Source organism: Microtus ochrogaster, chromosome 2 (assembly GCF_000317375.1).
Source record: "Microtus ochrogaster isolate Prairie Vole_2 chromosome 2, MicOch1.0, whole genome shotgun sequence".
NCBI classification, from domain to species: domain Eukaryota; kingdom Metazoa; phylum Chordata; class Mammalia; order Rodentia; family Cricetidae; genus Microtus; species Microtus ochrogaster.
In genome coordinates, this window is record NC_022010.1 from 66,759,124 (window position 1) to 66,773,464 (window position 14,341).

The 14,341-nt window shown below is 45.1% G+C and overlaps 1 protein-coding gene across 1 annotated transcript in view; it reads right to left on the reverse strand.

The window, feature by feature from the left end:
• The window catches only part of Fam162a (family with sequence similarity 162 member A), a 27,207-nt gene that overhangs the window by 12,404 nt on the left and 462 nt on the right, over positions 1-14,341 (reverse strand). The gene's annotated exons all lie outside the window — the stretch shown is intronic.

Genomic DNA, 14,341 nt, shown 5'->3' on the forward strand with positions numbered 1-14,341 from the left:
TTATTTATTTATTTATTTATTTTCCAGGACAAGGTTTCTCTTTAGAGCCCTAGCTCTGTAGACTAGGCTAGTTTCAAACTCAGAGATTCGCCTGTCTCTGTCCCCCCTCCCCCGAGTGCTGGGATTAAAGGTGAATGCCACCATAGTCTGGCCAGTCTTTTATATAGAACCCAGGACCACCATCCGGGGTGGCGCCACCTATCAATCACTAATTAAGAAAATGCCCTACAGCCGGATCTTCTGGATGGATTTTTCTCAATTGTGGTTCCTTCTTTCAGATCACTCTAGCTTGTATCAAGTTGACATAAAACTAGCCAGCAGAGAGAGAAAAAAAAAGATACCTTCTTGAAAGAATACTTTTAAGAAATACATTTTGGTCAGAAGCTTTTGCCTTCTGTATGAATAATTTAACCAATTAAGCAGAATTAAAGCAGAGACATCCACCAAGTTTGGCGAGAGTGGGAGAAAAGGGGAGTCATGTGTAAGGCCATGACATGAGACAGCAGATCCAATACAGGCCTTCTGAGAGCCAGCAGAGAGCAGAAGAGCCCAGGAAGGGAGCATCTGGGAAGCACCAGTGAGCAGGAAAGCAGGCAGGAAGGGGTAAGTGATGGACCTGCTGGGTCCCGGCACTAGAGAGAAGGCCAAGGCTTCTTTTGTGTACTAGTGCTTTCACAGCTCTATGGGCAGATGGGCATTCACTAGAGGATAAAAAGCCTGCCTGGGAGTTTCAGAGCCTGGCAGATTGGAATGGTGGCTTTAATCGTGGTCACTCTTTCCTCCCTCCCTGGCTCATATTGTGGAGTCCTGAACCCATATAGATAAGGTATGTGAGGCTGTAGTTCTTTTGGTATCTTTGTCTGGTTTGGCATCAGGATAATGTGCCCTCATTAAATGAATCAAGAAGTGATTCGAGATGGGAAGTTCACGATGTAGCCCAGGCTGGCCTCTAACTTTCAATCCTTCTGCCTCAGCCTCCAGGTGTTGAGATTACAGGAGTACAACACCACATCCTGCGTGAAAACTCTGCTTTTGTCTGTCCTTCCTTCCCACCCCACCCCCTTCTCTTTCCTTTTGTGCCCGACTGGGGATTCAACCCAGGCCCTTGGCCATACCAGGTAACCACTTTACATTGGGCTATCTCCATTTCCAACCTTTTCTGCTGTCCTTTTTTAAAGAGTTATAAAGGATTAGTTCTAATTGTCCTTAAGTGTTTGGTCAGTTGTTTTAAGAAAAGATTTATGTATTTTTTTATGTATGTATTTATGTATTCATGTATTTTTATGTAATTTGCATGTATGCCTGCATGACAGAAGAGAGTATCAGAGAGAAGAGGGGATCAGATCCCATTACCATGTGGTTGCTGCTAACTGAATTCAGGTCCTCTGGAAGAGCAGCCAGTGCTCTTAACCACTGAGCCATCTCTTGGGACAGTTGTTTTTTTTGGGGGGGGGCGTGGGTGGGGAGGCAGATTCTCTCTGTGTAGCTTTGGAGCCTGTCCTGGAACTAGCTCTTTTAGACCAGGCTGGCCTCAAACTCACAGAGATCCACCTGTCTCTGCCTTCTAAGTGCTGGAATTAAAGGCGTGTGCTGCCACCACCCGACCCTTGGGTCAGATTTTTTTTTAAATATTTTTTACTCAGTTTCAGTAATTTTGGGTATACAATTATTTGTAGTATTATCTTGTACTCTTCATGTCTTTGGCCACAGAAACGTCTGCTTAGCTTAGCGATCAGCTAAAAATCAGACAAAGTCTCCCACTGACAAGCCCTGGGAGCCTCTGCAGCCAGGCTCTGAGGTAATAGAGTATGTCTTGCCCTGAGGCAGGCAATTCCCCTCTAAGCCAATTCCTGCTTACACAGAACCTAAATGAGGCAAGGGAGGAAAGCTCTGGACCTTCCTTGGCCTTTCCTGACGGAGTACTTCCTGCATTCCATCCCAGCAGCAGCCAGAGCTCGTCAGGCCAGAACAGACACCTTCCTAGCTTTTCCTTCTAAATGTTTCCATTTACCCAGCTATCTCCTCTGCACTACGCTCAACAAGCACAATGGGCAGTTTTCATATACGTCCCAGAGACAGAGCTGTTAGCACAGCTCAGAATCAGGAGAAACACAAACTCTGTGAGAGGAGTTTCCTGCAAACCGCTACACAGGTCAAATGGCAAGAGAATCTCTGGGATCTGGGTGGGAGGCCACTAACCCCTTCTGCCTTCATCAGCTCCTGCTAAAACTACAGTTGCAGTTGCTGGTGTTCCAAGCTACTGTGAAGCTGACGGGAGAACGGAATGAACCAAGTTAAAGCTGGCAAGTCTGGGGCTCTTAGCACAGTTCACTCCGTTTTCTTGAACAATGCTCTTCAGACCACAAGACCTTGCAAAATCTTGGTGGTTTTGATTTACACAATGGCGGATTTTCAGAGGTCCTCACCCTCTGTACAGAGTGCCTGCTCATAAGAGACCCCACTCTTCCACTTCCTGGTCTGACCACACCAGCGCTGCCTAGGGTGGCAGGTGTGCCCACGTCCAAGGAGATGCGATTGCTTTCACCTGTTTCCTCACTCTGACTAAGGTAATGCGATATCACAGCACCAGCGCTGATTTGAGGGTGAACTGGAAAAACAAATGAGAACATCTGGCAGGACATGGGACATGCGGCAGGCTCTACACATCTGGTTCACGTTCCAACATCATTCAAAAGTAATCTCTACAGCACTTTTCAGCCACCCCAGAGGGCAGAAGTCCTGACCAGGACAGTTCCCAGGCTGTGAGGTGTGTGAAGACGCCCTTCAGTGGTTCTTCATCCTACAGACAAAAGCACACACTGCTCAGATCCTCAAAGCTCAGTGGAACCTGAGTTAGCTGCAGGCCTGTTTGAAACATACCACACAGCTAGTGACTGCTAATTTTTTTCTTCTCTTCTCTTTTCTCCTCTCTCTTATCACACAGGGTCTCATGATGTAACCCACACTGACTTGGAACTTAACAGCAATACCCCTCAGTGCTGGCATAGCAGAATGAACTGGCATACTCACGGGAAATATACATTTCTAACAACTCCTAGGGTGTAAGACCACTGCTGGCAGAACTGCGCTTTGAGAATCTAGTACCCCACCTCCACCAGTGGTGGTAGAATATATAGAACATGCTGGGCAGTGGTGGCTCATACCTTTAATCCCAGCACTCGGGAGGCAGAGGTAGGCGGTCTCTGTGAGTTTGAGGACAGCCTGGTCTACAGAGAGTGAGTTCTAGGACAGCTAGCACTGTTGCACAGAGAAACCGTGCCTTGAAAAACAAACAAAAACCATACACACACACACACAAAAATTTGTTTTTTACATATATAAAACACACACACACACACACACACACACACACATATATATATATATAAAAAACATAAAACTTGCCATTTCACCTCTTTTAAGTGCCTGACCCAGCTGTACCAAGTAGATTTGGTTAAACCAGGAAGCCACTGATTTAAAGTGACCTATAAGGACACACCCTTTGCAAGGCTAGGCTAGGGCAGGATAAGTGGAGCTCACTAGACAGACTTTGCTCTCTAAACAGAAAATGGGAGAAAGGCAGCAACTGTTTCCTCAGCAGCTCCTTTCCAAAGAGAACAGAAGACAGACAGCCACTCACTCAGTTCTGCAGTAATAATAAAAGCAAAAACACCAGCCTGTGGAGTACTCGGCAGTTATCAGCCACAGAAATGCATGTGGAGATAGTCATTCACTCACCCAGCAGATAGTAACAAAGAATATACTATGTGTATGTAAGCACAAGACACTTTTGGCAATATATAGAACAGATAAAAATCTGTGCCATTATGACCTACATTCTAGTGTGAACGAACGAACACACACACACACACACACACACAAACACACACAGTCAGAAGTGCCAGAAAGGAAAAACTAAATGAAGGAGGACACTGGGAAACAACATAGATGTGTTTGAAATGAGTGTGTGATACTTTAGTCAGGAAAGTCTCTTTCACAATGTTACTTGTAGCTTCAGGGACCATGAAGGGACCAGTGAAAGCAGAAGGGGGTAAACGATGGGAGAGAAGTTGTCTGTGAGACCAGAGGTACCCTGGACAAAAGTGGGGTTAGGGGTTTGAAGACCTAGATCAGAAACATCTCCCCGACTTTCCTTACTGCTACTTCACACTATGACAGTAACTTCTACTTCTCCAAAAGATAAATGCTGATGGACACACACGCACATATGATCAATTATACACATCAGAAATGTAACAGACTAGTGTAAAAATAATTTTTAAATGTCACTACTACTGAAGACAGTTGTGAGCTACTGTTTTGATTTTATAACAAAATGAGAGCACAAAGAAGCCAAGTTTCATTAAGACTTTCCTTTTTGGTCCCTAAGAGATAAAACACATTGCCCCAGATATCCAGGACAGAAATTTTCCGTTCTCTGGAGGATCAAAATTACAAACACACAAACCAAAAGAAAAAAAAAATAGCCCTTTAACCCTGTTGGTGTACGAGAAGCCTTGTTGGTCCCTGGCTGACCAGAGCTCAGTCCCAAGAGCCCTAACAGGAAGTCCAATGAAGCCTCACGGTTGCCCGGAAGGCTCTGATGAGCACATTGCTGGTTATTTCTAGGAGTAGAGGTTCTCAAAGGTGTATTGGCTTTAATTCTTGCACTCGGGAGGCGGAAGCAGGTGGATCTCTGTGAATTCAAGGTCAGCCTGGTCTACAAAGAGAGTTCTAGGACAGCCAGGGCTACACACACACACACACACACACACAAAAAAAAAAAAAAAAACCCTGTCTCAAAAACCAAAAACCAAGCTGCTGGATCCCTCTGCCAAGTTTCTCATAAAGTAGATCTGAGTGGACCTGAGCATGAATGTTTCTACAATGTCCTAGACAGCTGACACCGTCTGTTACAGACTCTCGACAAGTATTGCTGGCTGGGTGGGGGTTGGGGTGGGAAGTGAGGATCCAGACAGTCATGGGCACACAGTTAATCACAGTACTTGGGAGGCAGATTTCTGAGTTAGAGGCCAGCCTGGTCTACAGAGCAAGTTCCAGGAAAGCCAGGGCTACAAAGAGAAACCCTGTCTCAGACAAACAAACAACAAATATAAATATATATAATATATGAATGAATGAAATATAGGCACTCAAGTACTCATATCATATTGTCTTTACCCTATACTTATGTAAGATGTTACGTATTGATATTTCATATGAAAATAGTTAGAGAATTTGAAGTTATCTTACATACCGCAATACATCTGAACTGGGAGAGAAAAATGAAAGACTGGGCACAGGAAACGCATTCAATTTAGGCTAGAATAAAGACATGCCGATATGACTAATGTGTCCTGGTAGCAAGGAGAAAATTACAAATGGTGGAACATGTTTTGTTAGTCTAAGACAGTAGTTCTCAACCTTCCCAATGCTGAGACCCTTTAATACAGTTTCTCATGTTGTGGTGACCCCCAACCATAAAATTATTTTTCTTGCTACTTCATAACTGTAATTTTGTTAGTCATGAATTGCATATAAATATGATATGCAACCCCCGTGGAAGGGGTCATGATTGGGAACCACTGGTCTAGGCCTTTGCTGTTCTCAGATGGGGCTAGCACCTCAAGGAGCTTGTTTAAAAGCGTAGCCAGTTCTCACTCAGACCCTACAATGTAAATCTACACTTTGAGTGAGATGAAAGATTACTTTTGAGATGCACACACTCATATCCATTTCAACAGCTGTTGAGGACGGTGTGATGGACACCTGGAAACCAATGCTGCACACCGCTAGGTCTGGGCAGTGTTTCTCAGGCTGAACCAGGAGCTCCACAGAGACGCCACAGAGACGCGGCTGCTCACAGCCAGCTGCAGACGTTCAGGACTCCGCCACCAGACCTTTGCAGGATTCCCCAGTGGTTCTGATGTGCAGCCCTGTTTCTACAGTCTTCAGTTCCTGCCTTGAGTTCCTATCCTGGCTTTCCCTCAATGACTGTGATGGAGACATGTAAACCAAATTTCCTCTCCAAGTTGGTTGGTCAGTTGTTTTTAAACTTCCATATATATTTAAATTTCATGTGTGAGTATTGTGCTTGCATGCATGCATTGCACCATGTGTGTGCCTGATGCTCTTGGAGGTCAGAAGAGGACATCAGATCTTCTGGAACTGGAGTTACAGAGGTGGTGAGCCACCGTGCTGGTGCTAGGAACTGAACCTGAGTCCTCAGTAAAAACAAGTGCTCTTAACTGCTGAGCTCTCGGAAGTCACCAGCCAAACTAAGACACCAGGATACAACTGCAAAACTTAATGCCTTTGTCTCTGGTTGGAGCAGCGGCTCTGCCATACACACCATCAGCCTCTTTACTGCTAATGCTCAATTCCTTACTCCAGACGCTGGAATCCTGCTGGAGTTTGTCTGCAGAGCACAGACCCTAACACAGCATCTGATGATGTCTGTGGACATGGTCCTACAGTTCTATCTTTTCATGTCCTGGCGGGGGCAGCTTTCTTTCACACCTCTCTTCCCCAGCACCCAGCTGCCCTCTGTGGTTCCCACAATGGATGACTGAAGCTCACTGCACAATCCTGAGACAATTTGCTCAACCACCTTATTCCCCTTTTCCCTCCTGTTCCAGGCCAGGAAATTCTATGACCTTGGCTGGAAGAAGCCGTTTCTGAGGCAACAATGTTCCTCTCCCATGTCCCATGGAAAGATCTTTTTTAATTTATGTAAACAATGAGGCAGTTCTCAAATGAGCCCTCAGATGCCTGTTTAGCCCTTTGAAACTGGAGTACTGCTGATGCTATCACAGTTGTGACAGGAAAGGGCAAATCTGAGGATTTTTTTGTGTGTGAGCCAATTTTAAATCTCGAAAGGAAAAAAAAAGATACACAGTATCCCAGGGATAGCTAAGTCCTACACATCAGTTAATACTGTTTTTTGTTTAATTCACTGAAATTGCATGTTAAATTTTAAGTGTTCAGTAGTCTTAAAGGAGTGAGTAAGTTACAGCAATCACATCTCTCACAGGCAGATGCTCTGGTCCACAGAAGCAAAGCTGAACTGCTCCGAAGACTCATAACAACGACACAAACAAACCTATCTATAATGTGCACCGAGCTTGGTCCAGATGCGACCCAGTGGCTCGGAAATTCACATCTGCAGCTTTTCTGACGGGGGACGGATCCTTCTGGCTTCAAACCCTGGTCTGCATTGCTTCTGTGCGTGTCACTGCCTTCTGGAGTTGCTTGCGAGGCTGTGCCAGTGACACCGTGATTTTCTACAGGTTGTCCAAAATGAGTGACACCACCAGACCAAACTCATGTGGCTCTGGGTACCGTGCTCCCTATGCTCCCCCACAGCAGAGAATCTTCATCTGCCACCTCCTCCTCCCTGCAAAAAGCTCTGCCAAACACGCAGAGCAGTTTGAACATAGAGAACAGTGTTTCAGGAACAGTCCTCAGTGCAGAAACCAGGGCAGGCCTGAAGAGAGAAGGGAAATTTGGACAGAGCATCTGGAGGGGAAGGCACGGGCATGGAACCCTTCTTCAGGAAGCGTGTCCACGCTGCAGCCCAAGTGGGTGACATGCAGGAAACAGGAGAGCCCTGATTACAGGGAAGAACCAGGTGATGGGAAACAGAACCAGGGACAGAACAGGCTGACACTGAGATTTTTAGGCTGGCTGAACTCCTAACTACCATTTGTAACATTAGATCCATGGGAAGAAAAATTTCTGAGTTGAAAAAAAAAAAAACCCTACAAACTTATAAATAAATCTTTGGGACCTGGCCAGTTTTTTAATAAAGGCCTTAAACTGCTACTGGAATCTCATGGTCCAACTATAATAAGATGGAGCCACTCTTTCTTGTCCACCACTCCCCTGCACATCCTGCACACTCCCAACAGTGGCTGCTTGAAACTCTCTAGGCCTCAGCTGCTGGCTTTCGTTTTATGATAGAAAACAGGCTCCGATTCCATTTGTTTTTTCTCACACTTCCCTGCAGACTCAGAAGAACACAAATCCCTCTTTCTGATGTGGTGACTCCTTCCATCTAGGACCCCCTGAGCAACATTGTGCCTAGCTCACAGCACCTCTATTTCCTCCCTGTCCACTGCCTTCTTCCTGCCAAACATCACACGCCCATCTTAAGAACAAAATACAACTAAACCACCTTTACATTATAAAAGTTTTACAGACAATTTGGAGGACACATAAAGGTACGGATGTGAAAGCCCCGCCTGTCATAGCTCCCAGGAAGAACCTGCTGTGTTTCTTTCCAGACTTTCTTATGCTCACATAATCAGATACTCTTATCTAGATTATGGCAAAAAGCTACAAATACTACTACTGGATATCAGAAACACCTCTGATAGACGTGTAACACCCAACGCAGATGGTAACTGAATTTAATCACACCCAGTCTGTCTCAATCCATCTGCCTACTTCGTTCTCTCTCTGAAATGGGGGACTCAATGTTGCCCAGGCTGGTCTTGAACTCTGGCTTCAAGTAAACCTCCGGCCTCAGCCTTCTGAACCTGTACCTTCCTCTATAAATATCTGTAATGGTATTTCTGATGATCTCCTAAAGATCACACAGTGGAAGGTTAAAGAGCAGAAGTAGCCCCTTAAAGTTCATTATATAACCAACTGCTTCCAGGAAGGCAGAAGCAACCTATGTTCAACCAGCAGACAGCGAGCATTTCTGTCTCGTGCCACAGTAAAATGGAGGTCCATGATCTGGGAGAACAGTCACCATTTTCAACAGGTCTATAAATATATTAGTCTTCCTTTCACAGGTTACATGAGTAAGAGGCATGAACTGATTACCTTCACGTCACTACACATGCCACACACAGTTCTTCCCGAGCACTACACTGAAATGTTTTAACTGCCCCATCATGTTTGACATTCTCATCATTAGCCTCTCTCTCTACCCTTCCTACCTTTGTGGCCACTGGATTCTACATATCTTATCCTTCTTAAAGAACCCAACCCCTCCCTCCATTACCTACAACATTCTCTTCTGTGCCACTTTTCCTTTCTGTTGTTGTGCTAAGACAATGACCAAAAGCAGCTTGGGAGAAAAGGGTTTATTTGGCTTACATAAGGAATGTCAGGGCAGGAACTCAACAGAAACAGAGGAAGGACCAGAAAGCCTTGGGTTGTTCTGCCTGCTTTCTCGTATGACCCAGGACCACTTGCCCAGGGTTGGCACTGTGCACATTGTGCTGGGTCCTCCCACACCAATCATTAATCAAGAAAATGTTTAGAGCCGGGTGGTGGTGGCGCACCCCTTTAATCCCAGCACGTGGGAGGCAGAGGCAGGCGGATTTCTGTGAGTTCGAGACCAGCCTGGTCTACAAGAGCTAGTTCCAGGACAGGCTCTAGAACCACAGAGAAACCCTGTCTTGGAAAAACCAAAGGAAAAAAAAAAAATGTTTTGAAGACACGCCCACAGGCTAATCTGATGGAGGCAAATCGTCAAGTGAAGTTCCCAGATGACTAGTTTCTGTCAATTTAACAAAAACTAACCAGCACGGTTTCCTTTACCACTAGTCTCAAAGATATGTTTTAGTATTATTTTTTTTTTAAGGCAGGGTTTCTCTGTAGCCTTGGAGACTTCCTGAAACTGGCTCTGGAGACCAGGCTGGCCTCAACTTACAGAGATCCACCTGTCTCTGCCTCCCGAGTGCTGGGATTAAAGGCATGCATCACCACCGCCCGGCTCTGTTTTTTTTTTTTATATTTATTTATGTGTATGCATGCACATGATGTGGTGTTGCTGCAGAGGTCAGAGAATAACAAAATAGTAATACCTATAACACAGCAATACATCCTCTCTGCCCAACTAAGAGGTCTTTGAGGGCCTTCCTGACTGTTTCCCCTTATGTTCTTCCTGCTTTGTATGTGTGTATTTATGGCGGGGTCTTATGTTGCTCACACTGGCCTTGAGCATGCAATAAACCTCCTGCCCTCCTGCCTCAGCGCAGATCTTAGGACAAACAGGCATGCATACAATGCCTGCCTTCCACCTTTCTTATTTCTAACAAACAGCCATTCCTGCAGTCCTTCACACTGGAAACTTACAGAGTTCATCTTAAAAAAAATATTTTGGTTGGAGAAATGATTCAGTGTTAACAGCAATTCCCAACACCCACACGGCTGATCACAATCATTTGTAACTCAAGTTCCAGGGGATCCGACGTCCTCTTCTGGCCTCTTCAGGTACCTTATGCATGTGTGCACAGACATACAATATAGCATCTAAAAGTTTATTTTTAATTCTAGATATGTGTGTGTGCATGTGAGTGCAAGTACCTGTGAACGCCAGAAGAGGGCACCAGACACCCTGGAGCCAAAGGTGAACTTCAGTCCCCTGCAAGCGATGTGATTACTCCTAACCACTGAGTCATTATTCTAGTCTCATCAAGCTATCTTAAATAGTCCACGCCTCCTGAATCATTACTCTCTTCAGTGCATGTCTCTGTTGCCGTTTCCATCAACACCTCACACATAGCTTACTGTAGCACTTCACAGGTTCAAACAATGCATCCCGTACAGCTACCTTGTTAATTTTCCAGTTTAACAAAAAAGATTTATGCTTTGTAGTCTTTTTTTTTTTTTTTCCCAAATCCATCAAGTTCAAGCTCCTTACAAGCTGACACCTTTTCTCCTACTGCCTCTAGGGTAATCTGAGCTTTTCCTTGGTCCCCCTCCCCTCTCCAGACCCATAACTACCCTTCTGCTTTGCCCATATCACTAGCCTTTCTGTTCCAATGGAGCCCTCAGTTGATAATCCTATCCCACTAAACCTTCCCTTTTCTAAATTCTAAAGTCAGTAGTGTAATGGCTCTTGAGAGGAAGAAAGGCAGGGAACTTCTGACCTATAGTGTTTACCAGTAACTCTCAGCAAAGCAGACTTTAAGCTGCCAATGTGACATTACCACTTTTGAAGTTGGGGGTGGGGATGTGCCCAATACCAGCAGGACCCAGCCCAGCAGCACTCACAGTCTGGTCTGTAATCTAGAGCTTAACACATGCTATATGCCCGCTAGTGCATTTCATGAGCTGGTTTATACACTGCAATAAACTAGCCCTAGGAAGTGAGCATTGTGCAGGACACACAGCATATGCTCAAACAGAAACCTGCTGGCACCACCTAGAGCAATACGATAAGCCAAAATAGGAGCAGTTACAATGGATGTGATCTCATTTAGGGTTGCTTAGCAAGAACAAATAGAAGAACAACGAAGAAGCAAACTGCAATGGAAATAAAATCAGAGTCATGTCCCAGCTTGGCACCTAGGTGGCCCTTAGCAAGTAAATTCCCTTCCTAAGCTTTGTTTCCTCCTCCAGCAGGGGTGGTGAAGCACACCAGAAATCCGAGTACTTAGGAGACTGGGGGTTCCAGGGAAGCTGGGCTGTCATGAAGTCCTGTCTGAAAAAGCAAAAAGTATAGAAGTTCCGTCATCTATTTCACCTAGGGGACTAGATGACGTCTCAAATATTTCTCCAGTGCTCTGGGATATGGGATAAACAGAGAGGAGAAGCCCATGGTCTTTTGCCCCGGTAACAGCAATGAAAATAAGGTCACTGTAAAAGCTGACAGTCAAAGGAGCATAGGGCACTAAGATATGACGAACATTCCGGTAAGTCCATTCATTCTTCTGGCTCAGTCATCCTACCGAAAGATACAATGTCCTGGAACTGGAGCTGGATCAATAGATAAGAGAGCTTGCTTGCTATGCAAGCATGAGGACCCGAGTTCGCCTCCCCAGAGCCAATGTAAAAGGTCAGACGTGGTTACTTAGTGTAGTAACAGTAGCACTGTGAGGCAAGGAGACTGGAGGATGACTGGGGTGGCTGCCTGCCTAGCTCCGGTTCAGTGAGAGGATAAAGTAGGTAGATCAGGACACCTTACGTCCTTCTCTGACCCTCACACAGGCACACAACGTGCAAACAAACCTCTGCATACAACACACACACACACACACACACACACACACACACACTTAAAAAGATACAATGTTTTAAAAGTTGTATCTATTTTATTCAACTTTCAGGAGAAGAGATGTGAAAACTCACCTTATATTTGCTCAAGCCAAGATATTTCCTAGTGTCCTTCCATCAAAGCAATGTGTGCTAACAGATGCTGACAAGCACCATTTAGCCTCCAATTTTCCATTACTGCTCCTTAAAAGAAGCTGCACTGCTCTGGGAAACGGATGGAAGCCCCAAGCCCTTTCTCCTACTTGTGCGCAATCACAACATTTCAGATGTTCACAAGACCTGCCATCTGTGGTGGCGTCCAAACACTGCAAGTCAGCATCCACACAATAAACAACTCAAGTCCGCCAGGCGGCTTTAATCCCAGCACTTGGGATGCACGATCTCTGTGAGTTCGAGGCCAGCCTGGTCTACAAGAGCTGGTTCCAGGACAGGTTCCAAAGCTACAGAGAAACCCTGTCTCGAAAAACAAAACAAACAAACAAAGACCCACAACAACAAAAACCCAACTAAAGTCCATAAATGCTCTATGCTGTTTGCAAAGGGAGTCCACCCGAGATTGCCAATGGAAGTGGTTAAAGCACAGCTCTATTTTGTAAACTGAGTTGGGGTTATCTAGAACTCTATTCTCCTAGAAGACTACCTTATTATGAGTAACAGTCTGGATAAGACAATAATGCCTGGATTCAATTTCTGAGCTACACATACTTGGTCGATGTTCTCGAAAGTTCATTTGCTTAGGCAAGCATACTCCAACTTCACAAACACACTAGCATTTCTTGAGTTCCAGCTCGAATTAAGGGACCCCAATTGCACTTGGGAGTATCTCCGTGAGTTCCAGGTCAGTCCTGTCCACACAGGGAGCTCCATGCCAGCCAGGGCTGCACAGGGACTATCTCAAGAAAACAAAAAGAAGCCCCAACTGGTCGTGTGACTGTTAGACGTGTACAGAGCCCAGTAGCACTAACAGCAGCGAGGGCCACGGATAACAAACCCACTGCCTCCCTTGGGCCATCACATTTCTGACCGAGTGCTGCTGGACAAGTTTATTTAGCTCTGTGACTGACGCTCATTTATAAGGACTGGAGGGAATGATAAGGCCTGAGGGGGCTGCCGTGCAAATCAGAGAATGTATGTGAAAGCACTGAGGAATGATACAGGCAAAGGAAATCACCGGAAGGCGCTCACTCCACAGCAGACAGTCACAGACCACGCAGAAGCAGTTGCTCACAACAGCCTGGCCATCCAAGGTTTCCCCATCAGAAGTAAAATAATTTGTTGCTAAATTGTGCAAGGAATTCTGTCTTGGTTAAGGGCCCAAGAGTGGCATTCCAAAACGTCAGAAATCTGTGGAGACAGTTTAGATTCCCATGATGTGTGCTACAGTCTCGGGTCTAAAAAAAATACCCACTGGCAGACTTTCTTCAAGTAGTAAGTGGTTTCTGAATAACTCACAGATTGTTGATTCTTTCGCTTGCTCTGCTCAAAACTTTATAATACTTAATAAAAATGTACACAAAAGATTTTAGATGAATTAGCTCCTAACGGATACAAATCAAAACCAGTAATAGAATGAGGGCTAGTGCTCTCTCTCTTCTCTCTCTCTCTCTCTCTCTCTCTCTCTCTCTCTGTTTTAAGCAGAGTGGGTTTTAGTGTTTAGGGGTGTAAGCAAAGCTGTCCCGTTGAAACACATCTCCCAGCCGGTAGAAACCAACCTTTCCATTGGCTATTCCTCAAAAGTGTGCAGCTATTCTACATTTGCCATTCTTTGCATTGCCTCATTTACAATGTACATTTGCATTGCTCCAATAGCAAAACATGGGGCTATTCTTTCTTTAAAAACTAAATATCTCTTCAGTGATTTGATGCCGTGGAGCAAAAGATCATTATATAACGTGAAAGTTCATAAAGACGAGCCCAAGAGTAAGTTACCCACTAAAGGCCCTCAAGAATCAGGCTGTGAGCCCTCTGATTTCTCAACTTGATAATTCCAAGGCTCTCTAGATTTCCCCCAAGGCGGGACACATTCTCTTCACCAGACTCCAAAACACCCGAACGCTCCAGTGTTTTCTAAGAAAGCAGGCTACTGAGCTTGTATTAGCATAACACTTTCCCCTAAGAACGTGAAGCAGCTAATCGCACTATTGTTGAAAAGTAATGTACTCCCACCCACATCTAAGAAAACAGTTGCTGGTGTTCTGTCAGATCTTCAAGTCCCTCACCTAATGACAAGCAGTGGAGGAGGAAAGCTCAACTAGGATAACGGACGGGGGAAATTTCGGGTGGAAAGCAGAAGTTACAGAGATAACTCTGAGCAGGTGCTCGCAGG